The sequence below is a fragment of the Oryctolagus cuniculus genome, chromosome 14 (assembly GCF_964237555.1).
Source record: "Oryctolagus cuniculus chromosome 14, mOryCun1.1, whole genome shotgun sequence".
Lineage (NCBI taxonomy): Eukaryota > Metazoa > Chordata > Mammalia > Lagomorpha > Leporidae > Oryctolagus > Oryctolagus cuniculus.
In genome coordinates, this window is record NC_091445.1 from 36246343 (window position 1) to 36261375 (window position 15033).

General features: G+C 44.9%; 1 long non-coding RNA gene across 6 annotated transcripts in view; it reads left to right on the forward strand.

Annotated features, from left to right (window-relative positions):
* The window catches only part of LOC127487497 (uncharacterized), a 41491-nt gene extending 27617 nt beyond the window's left edge, over positions 1-13874 (forward strand). For 2 of the 6 annotated variants that reach the window (XR_007914351.2, XR_007914352.2), the window contains one exon: positions 10683-13874. This is a non-coding gene — a long non-coding RNA (uncharacterized lncRNA). Of the gene's footprint in view, positions 1-1960; positions 3068-7367; positions 9473-10682 lie in introns of those variants that run through there. The other 4 variants (XR_011382135.1, XR_011382136.1, XR_007914349.2 and 1 more) reach the window with 2 other exon arrangements.
* The last annotated feature ends 1159 nt before the right edge of the window (positions 13875-15033 follow it).

Below are 15033 nucleotides of genomic sequence, written 5' to 3' on the forward strand. Positions count from 1 at the left end.
GCAGAGAGAGAGAGAGAGAGAGAGAGAGAGAGAGAGAGAGATCTTCCATCCAATGGTTCACTCCCCAGATGGCCACAATGGCTGGAGCTGTGCCAATCCGAAGCCAGGACCCAGGAGCTTCTTCTCAGTCTCCCATGCAGGTGCAGGGGCCCAAGGACTTGGGCCATCCTCCACCGCTATCCCAGGCCTTCGCAGAGAGATGGATCAGAAGTGGAGTAGCTGGGTCTTGAACCAGAGCCCATATGGGATGCCGGTGCTTCAAGCCAGGGCATTAACCTGCTGCGCCACAGCACTGGCCCCATGGGTACAGTTTAAAAACTTGCCATGGGACCCCAAATCCCATTAAGCTGGGTGGTAAAAATGCCATCCTAAATGTTAAAGTAATCATATTAAGTGTTAAAGTGATTATATAGATAGGATTAGGTGTTAAAGGGATCATATAATAACATCTATTGTCTGATAATAATAATAGATAGAGTTAAAAAGGAGAGAATGTTCCAACATGGGAAGCAGTCCACACACAGACTCATGGAATGATAATCGCTTTAAATAGCACTCTGACCTCAGAATCAGCCCTTAATCATTCTAGTCTGGCTGAAAAGCCCATGAAAGCATTTCATGTATGGAAAGCCAAGTTACTGGAAAGAAGGGGCCATAAAAGAAGGATTACTTTTCTCTGAAAGCCTTGTCTAAATACTGACAGAGTTTCTGGATTCAAAAGGCTTCCATAGCATTGACAGCTCATACCAAGAGCCTCAGGTTTTCACTGACATCACAGTTAAAGTATTAATTGTGAAATTAACAACAGGAGCCACTGTGTACTAACTTCCAATGAAAGACTTCTGTCCTCAATGAGTTGTGTTACAAGAATTAACTGTAAAACTTGTTCTCAAACAGTTTTTTTTGTGTGTGTGTGTAAATTGTTGAAATCTTTACTTACTATAGAGTTGGTCTTCTCTGTATAAAGTTAATTGAAAATGAATCTTAATGGAGAATGGCACTAGGAATGGGAGGAGGAGGAGGAGGAGGAGTGGTGGGAATGTGGGTGGGAGGGAAGGTATGGTTAGAAGAATCACTATATTCCTAAAGTTGTACTTATGAAATTTATACTCCTTAAGTAAAAGGTTTCTTTTGGGAAAAAAATACCTGTATGGTTAGGCCTACAGGGAGTGATCAGGCAAAAATGATTCATCTTCCTCTGTACAAAAGCTTAGCCTAGGTATGACTTGATTCTAAATGGCTAAAATTCAGCAATTTTGACCTCAAAATTCTCTCTGATCTTGATAGCTTTACACAGACAAATGACAGATGGTCTGAGGTTCCCTACATTCAGGTATATCTCTCCATAATTGCCTTTCCTTCTGTTGCCTATCAGATTTTCTTCCTTAGAAAAAAAATGAAGAAGTCAAACTCCTGAGCCAGCTAAAGCCTGAGCCTGACTTTGATCCTGCTAAACATTCCCCTCCACCTCCTTCTATTCCTTGTGCTGCCTTGGCACTCACTTAAAACATGCTTACATTCCAAACCTTTTTTCTCAGTCCCCTTCTTCTTCCCCTCACCCTCCTTCTCGACTCCCTTTGACCCATTTTTGCTCTCAACAACTGCCCCAGCTGCTCTTTGCCCCCAGCCGCTCCCATCTTCCCTGTCTGTGAAGCAGCTGATGCTGATCTGTGCCAGTGCTGCTCTCAGCCCTTAACTGAGATGCCCGCCCGGTCTATCAGGTGTAGGAATTGCTGTCTCTTCACTTTTTCCAATAAACTACAAATGATGTTGCCTTATTGTCTGCTCAATCAGCAACCCCAGACTTCATCATCCATAGAACAAGTTCCTGGGGTTCGAATCAGTGGTTACATCCTGGTGCCTGGCCAGGAAACTTCCTCAACTGCGTCAACAGTGAGGATGCAAAGGCGATCACCCTCGGCTATTTTTCCCTTTCCTGGCATCTCCGATTTCCTTTCAGGACAAAGCTCTGGCTGTGCATGGCTGGAGGAAATTGGAAAGAGGACTGAAGGAGGCATTCAGGCCAAGGCGACTCTTCGGTGGCACCCAAAAGCCTTCTGAGGGAACCCAGCCACTGACTGCCCATTCAGGGTATCCCAGAGCAAAGTCCCCTTTTCCTGTCATGTCTGACCGTGCATCTCTCCTTGGTCGAGGGAAGCTGAAACCCTGAAGTTCCTCTGGAGTATCCGCCCTTGGATGACTCGAGTGGGCTGCAGAGGAGCCCTTCCAGAACCCCAAAAAGCATTAAGAACAAACTGGCCTCTCTCTGCACCTCCTCTCTACCACTCTGAGGGTTTTAGAAAAGAAGGCATTAAAGCGGGACCTCCCCGCTAAACCCCACACCCGGCTCACAGCTCCAGCCCTGGCTTCTGTTAAAAGCCTGTCCTGTGAACTCAAAAGGCTTCCATAGCCTTGGCAACTCATGACAAGAGCCTAGGGTGATTACTGACGCCATAAACAAGAGTGTCAATTTGTTAAGTCAACAACAGGAGTCACTGTGCACTTACTCCTCATGTAGGATCTCTGTCCTTAATGTGTTGTACAATGTGAATTAATGCTATTACTAGTACTCAAACAGTACTTTACACTTTGTGTTTCTGTGTGGGTGCAAACTGTTGAAATCTTTACTTTTTTTTTTTTTAAGGCAGAGTGGACAGTGAGAGAGAGAGACAGAGAGAAAGGTCTTCCTTTGCCATTGGTTCACCCTCCAATGGCCGCCGCACGCTGCAGCCAGCGCACTGCGCTGATCCAATGGCAGGAGCCAGGTACTTCTCCTGGTCTCCCATGGGGTACAGGGCCCAAGGACTTGGGCCATCCTCCACTGCACTCCCTGGCCACAGCACAGAGCTGGCCTGGAAGAGGGGCAACCGGGACAGAATCCGGCGCCCTGACCGGGACTAGAACCTGGTGTGCCGGTGCCGCAAGGCGGAGGATTAGCCTAGTGAGCCGTGGCACCGGCCCGAAATCTTTACTTAATATATACTAAATTGATCTTCTAAATATAAAGATAATTGAAAATGAATCTTGATGTGAATGGAATGGGAGAGGGAGCAGGAGATGAGAGGGTTGCCGGTGGGAGGGAAGTTATGGGGGGGAGCCAATGTAATCCATAAGTTGTACTTTGGAAATTTATATTTGTTAAATAAAAGTTTTTTTTTTAAAAAAAGCCTGCCTTGTAGACACAAGTGGAATGCTCCTTCTCCGTTCACGTGTTTCCTTTTCTGGAAGATGGTGGTGGGATTCATTTCAGACAAGTGCTTTTCATGGCCCACTTTTAGAGCTGGCTAGCTGGGAAGATTTGTGCCATCATCTTGCACTCCCTTAGCCCCTTGTAAACTATAACACCATGTTACAATTGGATTTTTTTTAACAGATAGAGTTATAGACAGTGAGAGAGAAACAGAGAGAAAGGTCTTCCTTCCATTGGTTCACTCCCCAAATGGCCGCTATGGCTGGCGCTGCTCCAATCCGAAGCCAGGAGCCAGGTGTTTCTTCCTGGTCTCCCATGCGGGTGCAGGGGCGCAAGCACTTGGGCCATCCTGCACTGCACTCCCGGGCCACAGCAGAGAGCTGGACAGGAAGAGGAGCAACTGGGACTAGAACCCGGCGGCCATATGGGATGCCAGTGCCGCAGGCAGAGGATTAACCAAGTGAGCCACGGAGCTGGCCCACAATAAGATCTTACAGGAGACTGAGGTCATTTCACTCTTTTTCAAACTCTACTTAGCCTCTCTTGCCCTACCCATCTTGTCTGACCAGCCCAGGGTCTGTTCACTACCCCTTCTCCTTTACCTTAAACGCGGAGGACTGGGACAAATGTCATACTTACTCAGCAGCCAAGGCCCTGTACCTGGTTTCAGGAGGCTCTCCTTGCTGAAGGACACCACATGGCTCACTCTTTGCAAGTCAACGGGCCAGAGAGCTGCCTCTGTGGACAACTGCTCCTTTCCCCCTTAAAAAAGCCAGGTCCTTTTGGCAGGAGCTTCTCAGTCATTTCTTCCATAGGCTGCCAGAAGAACTGCTGCCCCAGTATTATTCTGGGGCCCAAAGGAGGGTAACACCCTTCCCTTCTCATTCTCTAACATTGGTCAAAGGGACATCTTTTATGCATACTCTTCCTGTGTACAAAAAGTTAAGCCAGGTGACAATCTCCTGGGCAGGTGCCAAGACATCCCAGGGACACAGATGAGTGGTGGCTGAGTGTAGATAAACATATCTACTTCCACCTGCCAACCTCTCCCTCACTGTGCGCTTGGTGATGTGATGTTCCCACAGCCCAGGGGTAGCAAGGAAAAGATGCTCATAGCGGGCCCTCCGATCTTGATCTAAAGATCAACCCAAGGAGCAACCAGGGGAACTGAGTCTTCAGGAAATTGTCCTTTAAAATGTTAAAATGACTATCTCATGATTTTTTTTAAAAAAAAATCTACTTATTTAATTGAAAGGCAGAGTTAGAGAAAGAGAGAGAGAGAGAGAGAGAGAGAGAGAGAGAGATGGGTCTTCCATCCACTAGTTCAGTCCCCAAATGGCCACAACAGCCAGAGCTGGGCCAATCCGAAGCCAGGGGCCAGGAACTTCTTCTGGGTCTCCCATGTGAGTACAGGGGCCCAAGCACTTGGGCCATCTTCTGCTGCTTTTCGCGTCACATTAGCAGTAAGCTAGATCAGCCGGAACTCGAACTGGCGCCATGTGGGATGTTGACACCACAGACGGCAGCTTTACCCACTACGTCACAACACTGGCCCCTTAAGATGACTATCTTAACTCTAAACTGAATCTCTGACCTTGGTACTTCCAGCTGAATCCCTGGAACTCTCAAAAAATGAGGATCTCAGTCAGGAGATAATAATTGTCTAAATTAATTCAAACTGTATAAAATACATTGTTGGGTTATAAAATGATGCCAAAGTTACACTGTGCTTATATAAAGTTCTGATGTTTTACACACTAGTGTTAATCACTGTTAATGGGATGCATTTACAGAGTGGACTCATCCCCCTGAAGCTTGTCCTACATGTTGTGTTGGTTGTGTTATGGTGATTGGTAAAGGGGTCACTCTCTCCCTCATCCCTGACTTCTGACCATGGCTGTGTCAGCACTGGGACAGGGACTTGGCTAAACCTCCTCAGTCACATTTCCATACTTGCTTGCAGTCTTTGCCTCAGCCTCTTTTTAGGCAGCCAACACCAGTTAAAAAAAAAAAAAAGTTACACAGACACTTTTCCTCCTGCCTAAAGCTATCAGCCACTTTTCCTGCTTAGAAAATTAGCCCTCAGCCCAAAGTAGATAGATGGTACGAAGTGACATGTTTGACCTATCTGAAAGGATTAACAGCTGTTTTATGTTGTGATTTGCCATCAAGGAGATCCAAATAGGCCAGTCCACCCCCAAAATAGCACCTGTTTTTGATGCAAAAAGCCAGGGCATTGAACAAACAGCTGCCATAACAGAGGCTGGCTTCCAAGGAAGCTGCCCCTCCCCCTACTCTACCAAAAACCCTGTCCTCTGGAAGTGAGACGCCCACCAAGAGTGGAAGGACCCTCAGCTCAGAATCACAAAGCCTGTGGGCCCTTCTCTGCAGAAGCTCTTGACTCAGCCTGGCAGCACTATTGAGGGTGATGGCCCAGGGTAGCACCCTAGGTAGAAGTGCAACGTTCTGTACCCTCCTATTAGTAGCCTTTATGTGCAAGAACAAATGGAAGCTCTGGGTGGTTAAATGACCAAAAACCTTGCCCTTGTTCATACTTTGTCAAGGTGGGTTCCGCTATTTATAATGCTATTTTTCATGAATTCACAGTACAACTTACATAATTCCTTCAGATAATTGAAATACTTGTTTGTCCCTTTTGCTTTGGATAAGCTATCAGCATCATTTGAGCAAAAATGTAAATGAACTATGGCATGACAAAATCTACCAAGTTAATCATTTTCCCTGTTGTTCAGTTTTCCTCTTCCCAATAACTCCCTGATCAGCATCTTTACCTACAAATCTTGTAAAGCTAAGGTAATTTTTTAAGGGTTAAAGAATGAATCTTTTAAGGCGACTGACTGCGAACATGTGTACCATCTGCACTCTCGAAGTGCCCGTCCATAACACCCCACCAACAGGGAGTGAGCACTTGTCATACTATTTAAAAATATTCTATTGCATTAGTTTATGGGGCTTTGATTACCTCTGAGGTTGAACATATTTTTGAAATTTTATTAATCAGCCATTCTTCATTTGGGGGGAAGGATTTGGTCCTAAAACAGAAACTAACCTCATTTTGCTGCTGGGGAAACAAAAGCTGGCAAAATTTAAATCATTTCCCCAAGGCTCCACAACTGTTAAAATGACCAAGTGGTGACGCTAGCTCAGGTTTTTGGAAGCCTATCTAAGTAATTCCCTTGCCTGCCATCACATTGGTTTTAACTCCTCGAGTCTATCTGCAGTATTTAATGAAATAAGTCCTTTTGAAGTACATGCTTTAAGCTCATAGCTTCTCTTCTCATTCACATTTGAGTGAACTGAGGCTCAGAGACTCCCCTGGGCATCTGTCACAGACTTGCAGTCAAGTGGCTCCTAGAAAGACACCTGTTTCTAAATGTGGGCCCCGACTTCTCTGGGACTTAGGACTTCAGATGTCTACAATGATGCATTCACGTTGTGCTGACACATAACAAACAAGCTAACAGGAAACAGAGTTGATTTCTACAGAAAAGTGTTGGAAATCAACAGTGCAGAGTCAGGCAGAGCTGTGGCATGTACTCCATGAAAATATATCCATGCTATTTCAGGCAAGAGAGACTTGGCAGGTTTTAGGATTTTGGGGTTCAAAGAAGGCAAGGAAGCAGCTATTAGAGAAGACTTTATTTTAGGGGGAACATATTAGGGTAAGCGTAAAGAGAGAGTGGAGGGAGAGACCAGGGAAAATCCAGAAAGGGACATTTAGTTTGACACCACTTGACTCTGCAGTGTCAGGCTGACTCGCTGTGCATCGTAGCCAAACCTACAGAAGCGTGAATCTCTGCAGCAGCCGTGTCACTGGGAGCGAAGGTTACCACCTTTACGGCTGAGTTCCGTAACCCTCCTCATCCTCTGCCGGAACTGAGGAGAACGACCTCCTAACCGCAGTCGGACCCACCAAAATTCATCAGCAAGCCCACTCTTAATTCCCCCTGCAGAGACTTGCCGAGGTAGGATCATGGGAGAAGAGGCGAAGGGCATTCCCGTACGAGCGGCCCTGCGCCGTCGCTCTCTGGTCCCCAAGGCGACTATCGAGGGCTGCCAGATGTGCCTTTCTTCCGTGCCTAGGGAGCCTCAGGCGGTAGTTGATGCTGGTCAATCCTTTACCTACGATTTTGTGTTTGATTCTTTTACTGAACAGGAAGAGGTCTTCCATACAGCAGTGACACCACTCGTAAAAGGCGTCTTTAAAGGATTCAATGCAACTGTGCTAGCCTATGGGCAGACTGGCTCTGAAAAACACAGTCCATGGGAGGTGCATCTACTGCAGATGAGCCAACAGTTGGAGTCGTTCCTAGGGTAATACACCTGCTCTTCAAAGAAATGGATAAAAAAGAGTGACTTTGAATTGACTCTGAAAGTGTCTTACTTGGAGATTTATGATGAAGAAATTTTGGATCTACTGTGCCCAACTCGTGAGAAAGGCTGTCAAATATATATGGGAAGATTCCAAGGAAGGCATAAAGACTGTAGTGCTCACAGGGAAGACTGCGTTGGTTGCACTGGATATGTTTCCTGTCTGGAGCAGGGCAACAACTGCAGGCCTGTGGCCTCCACAGCCATGAACTCCCAGTCATCTCCCTCTCATGCCACCTTTAAAATCTCCATAGAGCAAAGAAAGAAAAATGACCAGAGTAGCAGCTTTCACTCCAAGCTGCATCTAGTAGACCTTGCTGGGTCAGAAAGGCAGAAAAAAAACCAAAGCTGAAGATCATCTAAAAGGGGAATGAAAGAGAAGGGGAGAGACAGAAGGAGCTCTTCTATCCACTGTTCACTCTCCAAATGGCTACAGCAGCCCATTCTGGGCCAAGCTGAACCCAGGAGCGTGGAATTCCATCTACGTCTCGCTCAAACACTTGGGCCATCATCTGTTGCCTTCCCAGGCACATTAGCAGGGCCTTCTGACCGGAAACGGAGCAGCTGGAACTTGAACCTGTATTCTGATATGGGATGCGTGTGCCACAGGGGGAAGCTTTGCTCACAGCACCACAATGCCAGCCCCTGAATTCCATTTTCTACAAATTTTTTGAACTGCCCAAATTCCTTTAATCCTGGATTTTCCTGTCTCTGCTACCCTGTCTCCTTCGTGGTAGAATCAAGCTTCTCAAAAAAGTTTTTACTGCTTAGCAACACATGTGATTCAGTCTGAGTTTCATTAGCATGGATATAGAAAATTTGCCCAAGTCATGTGTAGAGTTTAATAAGTGATTATAAAGTGAACACCCATGTAACTACCACTTGGGATGAGAAAACTCATCCAGCACTCGGCGTGTCCCTCCTAGATCCTGAGCCCTCCCATCCCTCTCCAGGTAACTGCTTTTCTGACTTCTGTTATGCTGATTTCATTGCTTTTCTTGATAGCAGCATCATCTGTGTATGTGAGTACTGCTAAATAGCATAATTTAGTATTGCCTATTTTAAAAATGTATCTAAATGAAATCATGCTGCATATAATATGTTGTGTCTTGTATCTTCCACTCAACATTGTGCTTGAATGATTATTCTTCATTCCTTTTCATTTCATTGCGCTATTCCACTGGGTGACTGTGCCACAATTTATTCTTTCAACTGTTGGTGGATATTTCAGTTGTTTTCAGTTTTTGGCTAATATCAATAATGCCTATATGAACCTTCTTGTATTCATATATGTTAGGCCTTTCTAGGGTATACCTAGATGTATTGCTGGATCTAGGAATGCGGGTATTTCAAATGGTCTCCCCAAGTGCTTGTTCCAATATATAAGAGCCTTTGTTGTTCCATATCCTTCAACACTGTTTTGTCACAATTTTCAATTTTGCTGCTTATGGAAGTAGGCTGATGCTGCATTGTGGTTTTGATTTTCATTTCTTTGATGACCTTCAACATCTTTTTATGTGCTTATTGGCCACATATTTTTTCTGCAGAATTCCTGTTCAAATCCATTCCATTTTGCTATTGTCTCTTCTTTTACTGATTTTTAAAAGAAGTTCTTTATACACTGTAGATTTTAGTAATTGGTCTGTTATATTTATTGCAAATATCCCCGTTCCTATATGTTTTGCAAAGAATCTCCTTCATTGCTGGCTTGTCTTCTCATTTTCTTTTCATTTATGAATACTGTATCTTGTGTCTTGTTTAAGAAATTCTTCTGTACCCCAAGGTCTTGAAATATTCTCCTGTATTATCTACTAAAAGCTTCACAGTCTTACCTTAAAAAAAAAAAATGAGAGAGTGTGGGGGTTGAAGCCAAACTTCATTCCTTTTTTTTTTTTTTTTTTTTTTACAAGCAGAGTTGACAGTGAGAGAGAGAGAGAGAGAGAGAGCGAGAGAAAGGTCTTCCTTTTCCTTTGGTTCACCACCCAGTGGCTGCTGTGGCTGGTGTGCTGCAGCCAGCGCACCACGCTGAACCAAAGCCAGGAGCCAGGAGTTTCTCCTGGTCTCCCATGAGGGTGCAGGGCCTAAGCACTTGGGCCATCCTCCACTGCACTCCCGGGCCACAGCAGAGAGCTGGACTGGAAGAGGAGCAACCGGGAGAGAATCCGGTGCCCCGACCGGGACTAGAACCCAGGGTGCCGGCGCTGCAGGCGGAGGATTAGCCTAGTGAGCCGCAGCGCCAGCGTAAGCCTCATTCCTTTTGAGCAGCAGAGTCCCTTTTCAAGGCGCTTCCTGGGAGAAAACCATCCTACGGGAAAGTGAACAGTTTTGTTCTGATTGGATGTGGGGGGGGGTGGCAGTTTTGAGAGTGGTCTGGACAAGATCATGGGACTGTACAAGATCAGACATGCCGGATCTCAAGGACATCTCTTCAGTCTTCTGCAATAACAGTGAAGTGAAGAGACGTGCATTTTCTCACGTTCTAATGGTAGGAGTAAAAAGAAAATAAAATTGCCTAATCAGAATTATCGTGCCTGTGGAAAAGTAACAGGCAATGCATAAAGATGAAAAGAGAAGCTTAACATCTTGGTGCTTTTCTTTGGAATATTGACGCGTTTCAACCCTTCTTTCTATGTTCCTGTATTTCCCAGCTTTATGCAACAAATACATAAATGTACTGCAAAATGTTTGTGGAAAGTGGAATTTAAAGGTGTGTTTATTTAGGTGTAAAAACACTTTGAAGCTCATGCAGATTCTTAAATTTTATACACAACTAGAAATGAACCTCTTTTAAAGATGAATATTTGTCATTTGAACAGAAACATGGTTATAGAAGGACCTGTTACTCTCATAGTCATAGCTTGTCAAAAGTATCAGATAGAATTGTCCTGAGGTCACGCAGGTGGTTTTGTGGACTGTGAAGCACTTTACATGGGAAGGTGTTATTATGACTGCATGGACACGCTGCCAAAGAAGTCTGCTTAATACACATCTTGGAGAGTACTAGGAAGTACCAGAAAGACCCACTTTATGAAGAAGCCCTGCAGTATGTAAAATGAATGTGGATATGATAATGTGAGTGATCTTTCCATTTGTTTTGCAGGTTTGGATCTTTTATATTCGATGTCAATTAAGTATAACTCAGTTTCAAAGTATGCCATGCTGTTCAGAATTAAAAGAGAAAGCAATTCTCTCAAGGAAGATTTGAGTCCTCAGGATCCGTCTGGAGCCTCTTTCTTTTTCTGATTTTCTTTCCCACCCTTAGGCATTGCTGTTGAGTTCTCCCCATTCTCGTTCTCATTCAGAGGATAACTCTTGGGGTCAAGGACTGTGGATTTCAACTTATGTTCAGCTTCCAGAACATTTTGGGAATCTAATGACTGCTTAATACAAATGCCACTTGTATGTGCTACAGCTCTGGGCTTGTGACCCTGGGAGCCAGTCAGATCACCTCTCAGTGGACCCTAACCAACACCAACAGAACCAATGGCCCCTGTGGGCAATCTGTTACTGTCCGACATGCAGCCTTGCAGACACAAATTTTCCCTCTACCCAGGGATGCTGGGAATGCCAGCTGCCCTTTGATTTCCCCTGTTCTTGCTTTCTTGAGTCAACCTTTAACTCCAGATTGATGCCTTGTCTCTTAATCTGACTGTAATTGATTCTCTGGCTTAGTTCAACTCAAATTGACAATTGTGAATATTCAAGTATCAGAGGCCACTTTGATAGAAGTCAAGACAATTGTATAATACTTTGTGGAGTTTCTTCCAATATAACCTAAATATCATTTTGAAATTTATAAAGGTAAATTTCTTTTGTTGTGATAATTGAAAATGGAAACATATCTTCTTGGAATATGAGTTTTCTATGGAGTTGCATTTAAATGCTGCCAGGAAGTTCTGATAGAATCAAGGGTGGCTGAAACCAAGAAGTGCTACTTTTTGTCATCTACCAAGAAGTGTGGAGGTGGGTAGCTTCTGGCTGCATTTAGTGGCTCAACGATGCCAGGGCTGGTGTCTCTATAATTCTCTCATTTTTTTCCCTTGTGGCTACAAGCTAGTTGCTGCTGCTCTAGGCATCATGGACTACACTGGAAGCAGGAAGAAAAGAGGTGGCATCAGCCATGCTATTCTCCCCTTCCTCATTTTTTCATGGCTTATTTATTTATTTGAAAGGCAAAGTTATAGAGAATGAGAGAGAGAAAGAGAGAGAGAGAGAATATCTTTATCTGCTGGCTCACTCTCCAAATGACTGCAAAGACCAGAGCCAGGCCAGACCAAAGCCAGGAGCCAAGAGCTTATTCTGGGTCTCCCTTGTGGGTGGCAGGGTCCCAGGGACTTGGACCATCTTCTGCTGCCCTCTCAGGTGTATGAGCAGGGAGCTGGATCAGAAGTGGAGCAGCCAGGACTCCAACCGGCGCCCGTATGGTAGACTCCAACAGGCTCCACATTCTGTGCCACAGTGCCAGCCCCCAGTAGTAGTCCCTTTTAACAGAAAAGGAAAAAGTTTCCTAGACAACTCCTAGCAGTCTCCTTATTACCTTTTTTGGCACTGGGTCACATAACTACATGCTAAGAGGTAGGCTGACTGCTTGGTCAAGGAAATAGGATTTCTGTGGCTGGTCTAGACAAATTATGACTCATTATTTAGGGTTGAACACACATGGGTATTTCAAAATGTTCATGAAAAAATGGAATTCAAAGGTATGTTTGTTATAGTACAAAAACTTTTTTGAAAGCCATTCAAAGATTTTTCATAATAGGCATTTTTCCTGAACATTTTGAAGATCCTCTCCTGTTATTTGAAATAAAATCAGGGTTTGGCTATCAGGGAAGAATAGTTGTTGAGCATGAGATGTGTGGGCCAAGGGAAGTTGAGGGCCTCTGCACCACAGTCTCTTCCTCTCCCTTCCTTTCCCAAATGCCCCCTTTGTGCCTTTCTACCAAGATCAGGGTTTCTCCTCCCCCTTTGCTTCTTTCCGCATTCCTGTGGTTATTTCCTCCTCGCTTGTGGATGCCTCGTCCCACCACGACATTCCCTCAGTTACGGAGATGAGCGCTGTCCCTCGCGCTGCCCCCCTGCCCTCTGCCCTCAGAGTGGGAAAGAGCACGAATGCTAAGCTAAGAGCTTTTTTGACTTTCCAAGGTATGATATGAAATTCTAAAAATGTATTAAACTTTTAAGGTTTAAATTTCATTTATTCTCATCAAAACCCAATGTCCTGGGTTGAGGAAGACCACCCATGCCCAGCTGACAATAAGGCAATATTTGTTTTTTTTAAAAGATTTATTTATTTATTTGAAAGTCAGAGTTAAAGAGAGAGAGACAGAGAAAGACATAGAGAGAGAGAGAGAGGTACTCCCCAACTGGCCGTAAAAGCTGGAGCTGTGCCGATTGGAAGCCAGGAGCCAGGAGCTTCTTCTATGTCTCCCACTGGGTGCAGTGAACCAAGGACTTGGGCCATCTCCACCACTTTCCCAGGCCATAGCAGAGAGCTGGATTGGAAGTGGAGCAGCCAGGACTCAAACCGGCACCCACATGGGATGCCAGCACTGCAGGCAGCAGCTTTACCCACTACGCAACAGCGCCGGCCCCAATACCCGTTTTCACTAAAGGTTGTGCTGATGTTAAGTGTTGGCTGATTGAAAAGATAAAGGAGAAAAAATTAGCAAAATCCTTGCTATTTCCCAGAGCAGGAATGAGCCGAGCTCATTCTCCAGCTCTCCTGCTTGCACATCTGCTGGACATCCCACCCCACTTCCTCTCCCAAGTGTCCTCCTTTGCACCCCTTTTTCCCTTTCTACTTCTGTGTCTTCTGCTGACTGGACCCTGTGTTGCACCTCGTGATCCCTTTGAGTTCAGAATTGCCTGCGGCTTCCCTTTCATCATTTCGGATTTGCCTGAGGTAGATGACTGCTTGCTCCAGGTTCCACTCACCACTCTGTGCTAGGGATGATGAGCTTTCCAGAGTGTTCTAGGGCTAATGTGTCCCTGGCCATGGGCCAGCAGGTACAATGGGAAGAATCACCATGTTCCTAAAGTTGTAATTATGAAATGCATGAAGTTTGTGTTCCTTAAATAGAAGGTTTCGAAAAAGAGAAAAATGGGCTGTTCATGATATGTTAATGAATAGACATGGCTGTATTCCAGTAAAACTTTATTTACAAAAACAAAAAAAAGAGTTACTCTTCATTTTGTAAAGAAGTTACTGATGTAATATGAGATGTGGTACTTGAACATGAACAGTTTGAGGAGTTCTTCAAAAATTCATGGGAAAAGTGTATTGTGAAAATGGTATGGGCATCAAACATTTTTGCACAAAAGTAAACTTACTCACACAATCTCTTTTGAAGTACCCTTGTATGTGGCTTCAATCTCCTTTTAAAAAAAAAATCGCATCGGCCAGCGCCGCAGCTCACTAGGCTAATCCGCCTGCAGCGCCGGCACCCCGGGTTCTAGTCCCAGTCAGGCACCAGATTCAGTCCCGGTTGCTCCTCTTCTGGTCCAGCTTTCTGCTGTGGACTGGGAAGGCAGTGGGGGATGGCTCAAGTGCTTGGGCCCTGCACCTGCATGGGAGACCAGGAGGAAGCACCTGGCTCCTGGCTTTGGATCAACGAAGCAGCCATTTGGTTGGTGAACTAACAGAAGGAAGACCTTTCTCTCTCTCTCTCTCTCTCTCTCTCTCACTGTCTAACTCTGCCTGTCAAAAAAAAAAAAAATCATCGTATTTATTTATTTGAGAGGCAGAGTTACAGACAGAAAGGAAAAGAAAGAGAGAACGGTCTTTCCTGTGCTGTTTCACTTCCCAAATGGCCACAACAGCCGGAGGAGCTTCTTCTGGGTCTTCCACGTGGGTGCAGAGGCCCAAGCACCTGAGCCATCTTCTACTGCTTTCCCAGGCCACAGCAGAGAGCTGGATCGGAAGTGGAGCAGCCGGCACACATATGGGACGCCAACGCTGCAGGCGGAGGCTTAACCTACTATGTCCCTTTAGTTCTCCTTTGTAGTTGCATCTTCACATTGATTCCGCCCAGGTGTGTGCACATCTGACTCCTATACAATGTCTTTCACCATGGGGCATTCACATTTTTCCTGCAATCTTTTTTTTTTTTTGCATCCATATATTTCAGCACATATGATTTTATTATAGTCTGTTTCTCCTTTATACTACAGTTTAGGAATTTTATGGAGTTTTTAAAAGTTTTATTTGATAAATTATGCTGTCTATAATTTATATGAAATGTAAGGCAAACAGACACTTTAAATGATTGCTGTAAAGAGAACTCCACCCCCTAGAGTAGATGTGGGCAGTTCCCTGAGAAGGAAGGGCTCTGCCCTGCTACTTCTGAGATGGGCCTGGGACTTGGGCAAGACCTCAGTGAGAGAGGCCTTGGAGTGCTGGCCCAGGAAGGGTCTTAGGCAAGAGTTTCCAACTCTTGACAAAATCACACCTG